Raw genomic sequence first — 11359 nt, 5'->3', positions numbered from 1 at the left:
ATAATGGACTTTAAGATTTTCAAGACCAAAGAACCCATCCATGTGTCGTGCATTGGAAGCCTTTCGAGTTTGAGCCTTTTAAACTTTTTGAAAAAAAAAAAGAATTGACGTCTCTAAGAAATCAGGCGTTGACTCTGCCTTAGAAATAAAAACGATTGTAAGCTGCACCCAAAGCCTCATTGACTTTGCCTTGGAAATAAAATTGCCTTGAATACTTGCTCAGTGAGAGAGATAGAGAGAGAGGGTACATGCACTGGCAATTGTGTACTAAGAGAGAGAGAGAGAGAGAGAGAGAGAGAGAGAGGCCTTGCAGCCTACAGGTAACTTGTGTGTGTGTGAGAGAGAGAGAGACAATATGAAGCGGCGTGTGTGTGTGAGAGAGAGTGTATCCAGTGGGAGTATTGTGTGTGTGTGTGTGTGTGTTGTGTGTGTGAGAGAGAGAGAGAGAGAGAGAGAGAGAGAGGGGCGAGGTGCCTATACGAATTGAAGCAGGCTAAGGCGGCAACTCCGAGAGGTGCTTAGGTGAATTGGGGGAGCACATGTAGTACTTGCAGCCGAGCAATGACAAGAGGGGGGTGGCCGCCAGGCTTACTTAACTCGCATCTGAGCGACGACAAGAGTTGAGTGGTTTCCAGGCCTACTTTTTTTAAAAGAAAAAAGGCACACAGAGCAGGGGCTAGCAAGCGTTCATATGGCCTATTGAGATCTCTCACGATTACAGTCGTAGAGCCAGCTTGAGGGGGCACGTGAGATTCCCATAGATTAAAATCTAGTGGGAGTATTATGTCTGTGTGTGAGAGAGAGAGAGAAAAAGAGAGAGCGCGAGTTGACAAAGAAAAAGCCAAAGTGTGTGTGTGTGTGTGTGTGTGAGAGAGAGAGAGAGAGAGAGAGAGAGTAAGAGATTTGTTTCGTATGTTCATGCTCAACATCGAGAAGGGAATTGAATTTGTCGAATCCAAAGCAAGAAGCGGAGAAAAACGAGTCCCAAAACATTGTTGGCGAGCAATGTCCAAAGTGCGCAGCGGAGAAAAACGAGTCCCAGGACATTGTCGTCGAGAAAATCCAAGGTGAAGAGAGCAAATCTAAGGCAGTGCAAGTGAATCCGAGTCACAAAGACGAGAGGTAAACGTGAATCTCCACTAAATTTGAAGGTTTTCTCTAAACTATGTGGCATTTTCAGCTTCACGTTAGGACTTATATGTGAATTGAAAATCTCAAAACCTGTGAACGAGATTACGCCAAACCTAGGTTTTTTTTTAGCACTTGGATGAGCTTTAATTTGAAAAATGCTATATGAAAAATCTCAACGACAAATTTATGCTTTAGTACGTTTTTATACAAAATTTTTCTAAAGTTTGTGGAATTTAGAGGTAAATCTCTAAATTTGCGTAGATAGGATTACACTAAACTTAGGTTTTCTTCAAGCGTTAGCCCATAACTTTGATAACGTACATATGAGAAACTTTAGAGACACATTTAGTATATTTTAACGTTTTTACACTAAAGGTAAATCTCAAAATTTATAGGTAGCCTTTGTATGCATCACAGTGTGTTTTTTAGAAAAATCATTGTAAACCTATATATGAGAAATTTAGCGATGAATTTGCTATGTTTGAATGTTTTTTTCGTGGACTTTGTAGGTTTTCTCACCTTCAAAAGTAGAATTTAAAAATGAATTTATATATATATATATATATATATATATATAGAGAGAGAGAGAGAGAGAGGAGAGAGAGAGAGAGAGAGAGAGATCCACTGTAGTGATGCAGCTTGTGTGTGAGTTTGTGTGGATGAGAGAGAGAGAAAGAATCCTCCACAAAACAACTCAGTGTAGCTGTGTGTGAGTTCGTGTGCATGAGAGAGAGAATCGTCCAAGCAACTCAACATGACCTGAAGCTGTTGAGTGAGTGTGTTTGTGTATGTGTGTGTCGATCAATGCACCTCACACGTCGACAATAGGAAATCTCCCTCTTAACCGTGGACAACATAGCTGCCAAAAATGGAGAGGGAACTAGGAGAGCCAGTCTATCGCAATGGGGATGCCAACTCTGATAGCCACTCTACCACATGTGAGTGATAGACATGTTCTTCAAGCTTCATCTCCTTCTTCATGGATGTAGCCATGATAAGTGCATTTTCTAGCACCATAGGGAGACCCCATGACAGAGGAGGTTTTGAAAGTCATAAGGATGGTGCTAATAGAGTCTTGAACTCTCAGTGTACATATGAGAAGTTTTAGCAACAAATTTAGTATATTTTAAGGTTTTTACACTAAATTTTCCTAAACTTTGTAGGTTTCCTCACATTCAAACCAAAGCATTTGAGGTTTCTCTAAACTTTGTAGGTTTTTTTGACTTAGAACTAGAATTTAGAGAGAGAGAGAGAGAGAGAGAGAGAGAGAGAGAGAGAATGATCCACTATAGTGATGCAACATGTGTATGAGTTTGTGTGGATGAGAGAGAGAAATAATCATCCACAAAATGGCCCACTGTAGCTGTGTGTGAGTTCGTGTGCATGAGAGAGAGAGAATCATCCAAGCGACTCAACATGACCTGAACTTGCTGAGTGTGTGTGTGTGTGTGTGTGTGTGTGTGTGTGTATTGATGCACATCCACACGTTGACAAGTGGGACTCTAACTCTTAATCGTGGGCAACGTAGTTGTAAAAAATAAAGAGGGAACCGGGAGAGCCAATCTATTGCACTAGGGCTGACAACTCTGGTAACCAGTCTGATAGACAAGTTCTTTAAGCTTCATCTCCTTTTTCATGCATATAGCCATGATAAGCGCATTTTCTAGCACCATAGGGAGACTCCATGACATGGGAGGTCTTGAGAGTCATAAGGATGGAGCTAATAGAGTCTTGAACTCTTAGCGTACTATTGTAGTGTGATTTGGGGGAACCAACCTACAATATTGGGAGAATGAACTGGGAGTGCATATCTTCCGCACTTGAGCTGCTCAAGCTTCCGCCCCTTCTTCATATAGCCACCCATGAAAGACCCATTCTCAGTGTCATAGAGAGAACTTATGAGAGGAGTGCTAAGAGACCTTCAAGAAATTCGATAAGAGTCCTGAACTCCAATGGTGTCATTCTATAATTAATTCATTCGATGGATGTTAGACTTAATATATATTACTCAAAGAAGAAATGGTAGGATATATGTCAGGAGAGGTTTGTTAAAGCTATAGAAAGGATCTATCTGACAAGCCATAAGTGGTGGATGACATTTCTAGTAGATGCTCGTCCTCCGTCTTGGGATGCGTTCCAAGCTTCTTTCTCCAAAGAGTTTTTGGACTCCAATGAAGAAGATAAGAATTGGTTAGCATGGGATGCATACCACATGTCTGGCCTCTCTCTCACAGAGTACCTTTCCAAGTATCGGGAAATCATATTAAAACTAGAAGGTCTAGATGAATTCCAAAAGATACACGGTTTTAATAGGGGTCTTGACAAAGACTATTGTCTTCATGTCAAGACCCAACATCCAAAAACTTTGGAAGAAGCCATCAGTCATGCCCAAAGATATGATGACCAAGAGAGAAAAGGAAATGTTCCCTACTCTAAGAATACTTTTGCTAAGAGCAATGTGGCTAAGAGCCAATGGCGAGTTAGATCTCCCACACATTCCAAGAGGATTAAGAGACAATCTACCTCTCCATTTTCACAAGAGGCTAAGAAGCCTAAGCAATCACTAGATACTCCACATGAGTTTCTCAGCACTGCTGATTTTGAGCTTGCAAAGAAACACAATTTGTGTTTTAGATGTCTTTCGGACGAACATAACAAAAAAGATTGTCCTCTTTTGCAAGGCAAAGAAAAGGCTATGCACACGGTGAAACGCCTCACATTAGATTCATCTCCTAAATATTGTGCTGTAGAGGTTCTTCATATGGAAGAAAAGCACAAGTGTTGTGTGCCTGCTTCAATGTGGCAGCCCACCTTTGGCCCCCATGATTTGATTTGCATGCATGGCACTAATAACGGACAATGTGTTCGTATTTTAGTGGATGATGGTGCAACTCATAACTTCTTGAACTATAAGCTAGTCAAGAAATTGAAGCTTACACAGACTCCCTGCTCTCACAAGTATGTGGTAGAGTAGATGTCTGGGAATGATAAAGAATTATGGGACACGGTAGTTCAACGGGTTGAGCTTATTGTTCAAGATCATACGATGACCCTTGACTTCCAAGTTATGAACATGGACCGTGCTGATGTAGTTTTAGGACGGGAGTGGCTATATGGTTTAGGAAACACATTGCACACTAGTTATGAACACAAATCCTTATCCTTTATATCCTTTAGTGCAATGAATTCTATTGATAAACAAAGTGTTAAAAAATCTAACGAGCAAAGTGCTCTCAATTTTAATTCTATAGAGCAACGTGCAACTGTTGTAAAACAAACATTACAGGAATTACAAGATTCTCCATCCCAACATAACTCTAGTTTACTTTCTCCTTTTGCACGGCAAAAGCTGACTCACTTACTCGCGGAGTGTAGTGATGTGTTCTCAAGTGATTTACCACCGGGTTTACCCCCTACATGTGATGTGTAGCATGGCATAGATGTCTTGCCAGTCACTAAACCGGTGAGTAAACCACCTTATCATATGAGTGCTAAAGAAGCCAAAGAGGTTGAGAGTCAGTTGGCTGACTACCTCGCACGTGGTTTCATTAGACCTAGCACTTCGCCTTGGGCATCACCAATTCTATTGGTAAAAAAGAAATATGGTACTATGCGCATGTGCGTAGATTATCGTGGATTAAATGCCATAACCATCAAGAACAAGTATCCTCTGCCAAAAGTAGATGAGCTGTTTGATCAACTCCATGGGGCAAGATACTATACAAAGATAGATCTTCGTTCAGGATACCACCACGTGCGTATCCGTTTACAAAATATCTCCAAAACTGCTTTAGAACATGGTTCGGGCATTTTGAATTTTTAGTTATGCCTTTTGGTCTAACCAATGCTCCAGCTACATTTATGACACTCGTGGATAGTGTCTTACGTCCCTATCTTGGAAAATTTGTTGTGGTTTTCCTTGATGACATTCTCATTTAAAGTAAGACTGAAGATGAACACATAGAACACTTACGATTAGTGTTCAAACAACTACGAGATCACGTGTTGTATGCTAAGCAAAGCAAGTGCAATTTCTTTAAAACAGAGATACATTACCTCGGTCATGTGATCTTTTATTTTGGCATCAAGATGGACACTGACAAGGTCGCTGCCATTCTTTGATGGCCACATCCCAACATGGTTGAGGAGCTTCAAATATTTTTAGGCATGGCTGGATTTTATCGATAGTATATCCATGACTATGCCAAAAACACTGTTTCTATGATGGATCAACTTAAAGCAAAAGGTAAGACCTTTTCTTGGGAAGAAGCCCAAAAACGCAGTTTCAAACAGCTCAAGGTAGCTATAGCCACTGTTCCCATCCTTGCAATCATCGATCCACTTAAGCCATTTGTGGTAGAGACTGATGCTAGTGATAAAGCCATTGGTGCGGTACTTCTCTAGGAGGGAAGACCTATAGCCTTTGAAATTAAAAAGTTAGATAGAGCTCAACAAAATTATTCTGTTTATGAGAGAGAGCTCTATGCCATAATTCACGCTTTAAGAAAGTGGCGACACTATTTATATGGTGCCGAGTTTGAAGTGGTTTTTGACCATTAGAGTATCAAATGGTTTACTACTCAAACAGACTTGAAGGGCCGTAAAGCTAGATGGGTAGAAATCCTTCAAGATTATGATTGTAAGCTACGATATCGCAAGGGGCGATATAATGTAGTAGCGGATGCACTAAGTCGGATGCCTTAGATTATTTCACTTGCTTTCACGGAACTAAAGAGTGGATTTTTGGAGTCATTATGTGACAAGTGTGCACAAGATCAATCATATGCTAAAGTGTGGAGTGCAATTTTAAAAAGGGATCCCTCACACTCACATGTCTTTGAACAGCCATATCAACATGTCTCTGCACGTGCAGATAGAAACTCCAACACACAGAGCTCCACCTCTATTCAAGGAGAGCTTAATCGATGGAAGAATTTTTCCATTGATGATGGCTACTTACTCCACAAAGGTAGAGTATGTGTGCCAAAGGACTCAGACACTAGGCGCCAAATCTTATTTGAGTGTCACGATAGTCCAAGTGCTGGTCATCCAAGTATTCGTAAGACGTATGCCTTAGTTCGACGACAATTTTATTGGCCGGGCTTACATCATGATGTTCAAGAGTACGTACTAAATTGCTAACAGTGCCAAGTTAATAAGGTACATCACCTCAAGGTAGGTGGCCTTTTACATCCTTTAAAGATTCCACAAGGTAAGTGGGAGAGTATCTCTATGGACTTTGTAGTAGGACTACCTACTACAAATCGTGGACATGATGCCATTTGGGTAATTGTAGACCGTCTCACAAAGATGTGTCGATTCATTCCCACTAAGACTATAATTAAGACACCGAAATTAGCACGTCTATTTGTAGAGCATATATTAAACTCTATGGTCTTCCAACTAGTATCATTAGTGACAGAGATCGAAAGTTTGCTAATCACTTCTGGAGAGCTGTGTTCCAAAAGTTGGAAACTAAACTTAATCTAAGCACGGCTGATCATCCAAAAACGGATGGTCAAACAGAAAGAATTAGTCAAGTGTTAGAGGATATTCTACGAGCGTACGTTAGCAAGAAGCAAACCAATTTGGGAAGACTACTTACCTATATTGGAATTTGCTTATAATAGTTTAAAGCATGTGACTACAGGGTTTAGTCCATTTATGCTTTTATATGGATTTCAACCTAGATCACTCATTACGGTGGGGTTGGCTAAGGAGAAGATACAACAAGCGAAGGATTTTCTCCAAGACCATTTTGACAGGCTTCGAGTTGCTCAAAAAAATGTTAAGCAAGCTCAAGATCGATATAAGAAGTATGCAGATGAGCATCGTCGTCTTGCTACTTTTGAAGAAGGAGACAAGGTTTTCCTCAAAGTTCTGGAGCATTCAAAAAGTCTGAAGACGGAAAAAGTTGCTCAACTTTCACCACGCTATTGTGGACCATTTACCATTCTCAAACGTATAGGTCAAGTGGCCTATAAGTTAGCTCTTCTAGAGCACTCACGAGTTCATTCTGTTTTTCATGTTAGCCATTTACAAAAACAGCTAAGACAGAATGATAATGTCATTGACACAGGTGTGTTTGTTGACCTTATCGCACCACCAAGCATTTCTCATGAGCCCGAAAAGATTTTGGATTGTCATGAGCTTCGCACCAGACATCATGTCAGACGACAGGTGTTGGTAAAATGGCTAGATAGACCTGAAGAAGGTTCTACATGGGAGAATGTCTCCGCACTTAAGAAACATTTTCCTATGTTCGTTTTTTAGGACGAAAATGATTCTCCAAGGTGGGGTAATGTAAGGACATGGGTCCTATGTGCAAGGCCACCGACACGGCCGGATAGTGTGTATGCTAGGGGGAGGCTATAAGATAGCATGGTTGGGTGGAGAGTAGCACATGCATTACCACCGCCCTTTCACCGGGGTTTTACTATTGATAATCAATGGGTTGTACCATATAATCCTGTTTTGTCGACACTATTTAATGCACATATCAATGTGGAGATATGTTCTACAATTTCAGCCGTCAAGTATGTCTACAAGTACATCTACAAGGGGCATGATAGGGCAACTGTAAGATTCCATAGTCAGTATAGGATTTTGAAAGGGAGATCATTGACGAGATAGACATGTATACAGATGGATGCTATGCATCTACATCTGAGGCTTGCTAGAGAATTTTTGAATTTCCTTTGCACAATGATGCACCAATTGTCCAGAAATTGAGTGTGCATGTTCCAACTAGTCAAATTGTGACATTTTGAATTAATGACAACATTAATGATGTCTTGCAAATGGAGGGTGCAAAGAATACCACTTTGACAGAGTGGTTCACATGCAACTTGGAGAATCCTGATGCAAATGATACTTTGTACATTGATTTTCCTCAAAAGTGGGTGTGGAATTCATGTTCCAAAAAATGGACGAAGAGACATCGTGGGGACACTATTGGGCGGATGTATTTTGTGCAACCCTTTGGAGGTGAACGATATTATGTCAATTTTCTTTTGATTATTTGTAAAGGATGTAAATCATTCGAGGATTTGCGTTCCGTAAATGGTGTATTGTTCCCAACATTCAAGGAAGCATGCAATGCAAGAGGTGTCTTGGAGGATGACGAGGAATGGTTTGGTTGCATAGAGGAAGCTTGCAGTAATTATACAGGGTTACAATTGAGGCATTTGTTTGTGACCATTCTATTGTTTTGTAAACCCTCCTCCCCTCATCTCTTATGTGAGAGATTTTGATATGTTTTGTATGAGGACTATTGACACATGTTGGAGTTGAGATATGAGTCCTTAGATAGATGCGCACAAGTTGCTGAAGAGTATGCATTAGAGATCCGCATAAAACTCTTGGTACATTTGGACGAAGTTTAACTGAATATCTTGGAATTCCATTGCCTAATGAGCACTTTGTGACATTTGATGAAAATACATTGCTTTTCCAAGAGCAATGTCTTGATAGAATGTAAGAGTTATCCACGTCACACATGCAATGGAGCACACTCTGAATGAAGATCAAAGGATTTTTGAGATAGTTTTGCATGCATTGAGTGTTGATGAGGGGGCTTTTTTTTAGATGGGCCTACAAGAACTGGGAAAACTTATTTGTACAATTGTTTATTGTCACGCATGCGTGGAGAAGGGGAAGTTGCATTGGCCACAACATCTTCTAGGATTTCATCATTGCTGCTACAAAATGAAAGCATTGCATGTTCTAGGTTCAAAACACCCTTGGAAAGCAATAGCTGCAGCACATGCAATATCCTTGTTCAGGGTCATCTTGATGAATTTCTTAGACTATGCAAGTTGATTGTGTGGGGTGAGGCTCCTATGACCAGGGTTTCTATCCCTCGAATATGTTTTGTACATTTTGGCATGGAGTTGCCATTTGTTCTAGGCGGAGACAATTTCTAGTCAGATTGGCTTTTTGTACGACCATAAACAAGTCACAAGGCCAAAGCATTGTCGTGTTGGGCCTATACTTGGTGACGCCGGTCTTCACTCATGGACAGTTGTATGTTGCATTGTTACACGCACGTTCAGCTACTGGGGTGAAGATTCTCCTACGTGATGTTGATGTAAACAAAACAATTGCACTAACAACAAACATTGTGTACCATGAGCTATTGAACAATGCCATATGAAGGCTCCATTCCTTCTTATCATTCTCTTCTTTTTTGTGTACATTTCAACTTATTATATAAAACATGAATACGTTTTTTTTTTGCCTCTCTTCAAAACATATACTAAACTATGTCATTCCTTCCTCTCATTGTCTATTTTTTGGTTTCTATTTGGCTATATTGGTCATGGATCAAATTTCTTACATCTTTGAGGTGTCTTTTGTATTAAACATAGAAGATCATCCGCATCCTGGTATGTTCGATACCATTACATCTTTATGTGGATGCTTATTTTTTCCTTTGAGACCTTGAAAATTTTTTCCATTATTTTAAGCAGAGCCACGTTTTTAGTGTGCACCTTTGTCGCACTATAAAATTTGTGACAGTTTATTGCCTCTTTTATGTGGTAGAAGTTTGAATGTAAATTCAAATGAGGCAAATGTACAACCTATGGGGGTTTCTGAAAATGTTACAAATTAGCCTATTACTAATGTAGATGTACATGATGTACTTGATGAGGAAAGGGCTGAAAATGACTAGGCTAGAGGTATGCCAAAATGGCTGGTGCACAGTTTGCGTGATAGTAAATTGGATGCATCTTTGTCTAGTCATACTCGTTCAGGTTCTTGCCATGCCTCTTATGGATCAGATTGTTATGCTTTGGCTGTGTCTAGCTTAGTGATATAGAGGAACCTCTATCTTTTGATGAAGCACATAATTTAGAAAATTGTATGACTGCCATACAATCAAAATATGATGCACTTATAGAAAATGACACATGGACTTTATGTGATTTGCCTCCTGGAAAAAAGGCCATTGGTACAAAGTGGGTTTACAAGTTGAAACACAAGCCAGGTGATGAGATTGATCCCTATAAGGCTCGACTTATTGCAAAGGGTTATGCACAACAAAAAGGCATAAATTTTGAAAAGACTTTTGCTCCCACTTGTCGTATGACTACTTGGCATTTTCTATCTGCATTGGCAGCTCATTTTGGTTGGGATGTACATAAATCAGACATTGTTACTGCGTTCTTGAATGGTGACATATTTGAGGAAGTATATGTAACGCAGCCTCGTGGTTTTGTCAAGAAAGGACAAGAGGATAAGGTGTGAAAATGTAACAAAGGTTTGTATGGGTTGAAGCAATCTCCTTGTGCTTGGTATGAGAAGGTTGACACTCATTTCGTCAAACAAGACTTTTGTAATAGTCCAAAAGAAAGCACATTGTATGTAAAGCGTGAGGGTGATGTACTTCTCATTGTGATTCTTTATGTAGATGATTTATTGATCACTGGACCAAATGAGAAACATATTGATGAACTTAAGGCTGATTTGAATGCTACTTTCAAGATGAAAGATTTGGGGTTGCTGCATCATTACTTGGGCATATAGTTTAAACAGTGTGATGGTGGTATTTCCTTGTGTCCGAAAAGTTACATAGAGACATTGCTATGTAAGTTTGAACTTGAAAATTGCAAACCTATTGCCATTCCCATGGAAACAGGTTTGAAGTTGAGTCTACATGATGTTGGTGCTCTTGCTGATGTCATTCTTCACCAAACTGTTGTTGGCTACCTCATTTATGTATGCAACATGAGGCCCGATATTCAGCTTGCAATCTCACATGTCATCATATTTATGCATAGCCCAGGGTCTAAGCATTGGCAGGCAGTCAAGAGGATTTTTCACTACTTGAGTGGCACTTTGCATCTTAGCTTGTTTTATCCCAAGGGGGGATCATTGCCACCAGATTTACATGCTTTTCGAACTCGGATTGGGCTGGTTGTTATGATACGCGAGTGTCCACAAGTGGTTTTTGTTTCATGCTTGGTAGTAGTTCATGTATTTCATGGTTCAGTAAGAGCAACCTACTGTGGCCACTTCCAGTTGTGAGGCTAAGTAAAGAAAAGTCTTCACAGCTACGACTGAGTGTGTATGGCGACGCCTTATGGCTGATTTGGGTGTTGGACAAGATATTGGTAAAATCATCTACACTGACAGTCAGAGTGCATTGGCAGTTGTGAGAAACCCAATTTTTCATACTCGCACAAAGCACATTGAGGTGCATTACCACTATGTCAGGGTGAGGTTC

The 11359-nt window shown here is 40.2% G+C and overlaps 1 protein-coding gene across 1 annotated transcript in view; it reads left to right on the top strand.

Moving 5' to 3' along the window:
* The first annotated feature begins 492 nt into the window (after window positions 1–492).
* Window positions 493–11359, top strand: part of LOC147458318 (uncharacterized) — a 28924-nt gene continuing 18057 nt past the window's right edge. Inside the window, exon 1 of the mRNA XM_086511808.1 lies at window positions 493–1122. The gene's annotated coding sequence lies outside the window, so the exon portion shown is untranslated. The remainder of the gene's footprint in view (window positions 1123–11359) is intronic.

This window comes from Adiantum capillus-veneris, chromosome 5 (genome assembly GCF_014529385.1).
Source record: "Adiantum capillus-veneris isolate H3 chromosome 5, ASM1452938v2, whole genome shotgun sequence".
In the NCBI taxonomy this organism is placed as follows: Eukaryota; Viridiplantae; Streptophyta; class Polypodiopsida; order Polypodiales; family Pteridaceae; genus Adiantum; species Adiantum capillus-veneris.
Note: the sequence above shows the minus strand (reverse complement) of the source record. Positions and strands in the feature narration are given on the sequence as shown.